This window comes from Trichechus manatus, unplaced genomic scaffold (assembly GCF_000243295.1).
Source record: "Trichechus manatus latirostris isolate Lorelei unplaced genomic scaffold, TriManLat1.0 scaffold00007, whole genome shotgun sequence".
Taxonomy (NCBI): Eukaryota; Metazoa; Chordata; class Mammalia; order Sirenia; family Trichechidae; genus Trichechus; species Trichechus manatus.
Genome location: NW_004443943.1, coordinates 33,081,443 through 33,082,317, shown reverse-complemented (window position 1 = coordinate 33,082,317; position 875 = coordinate 33,081,443).

Below are 875 nucleotides of genomic sequence, written 5' to 3'. Positions count from 1 at the left end.
GGAAGCCCTATGGGGCAGTTCTACTCTGTCCTATAGGGTCGCTATGAGTTGGAATCCATTCAACGGCAATAGATAATACATCGTTACATAACTGCCAAACCACTGAAAATCATGGCCCAACCAAGCTGACGCACAACCTTGACCGCCATACAGAGCAATGAGAAAAATGTGTACGATTTCCATCAATAATGGATTTCACCATTCTTTTAAGTGATCGACAAACATGTCACCTCAGGAGAGACATAAAATGATATTCTGCAACCCGAGGTACCAGCATTGGGGTCTTAGCAACTAGGGGAGATGTGTGTAGAAGTGAAGCAGAGACATTTCTTGCTCATTTATTTTCAGAACTGCCTTGATTTTCTCTAGCATGGGAGGGAGAGAAGGGAAGAACACTTCAGAGGAAATGAGAGGATTTTTGTGATTTTGTTTTATTTGTGTGTCTTATTCATCTTTCATTTAGTGAGATTTTCTTACCCTCTGAAAAAAGCCTGTACTCATCCTCACAGGCCTCCACAATGTAAAGCCGATATTTATTAAGAATCTACTATGCATGCTGTTTTAGATGTTTTATATGTATTGGTTCATTTAATCCTTACCATAACCCATTCAGGTAGATACTATTATGAATCCATTTTACATATGAATAAACTAAGTCGCAGAGGTTACATATTATAATAGAGGTCATAATAATGTCATGGTTAATAAGTGGTGACTCAGACATCAGCAGCCTGTGATTGACCCTTCTTAACTACTTCCTTAGACTGGAATAGATACAGATATGCCCATCACCCCGCAATGAAATTACTTGCATCACTACCTAAGACAACTGCCATGACTTTTGTCTTCATGTAATATGTGAGAAAAACCTATTG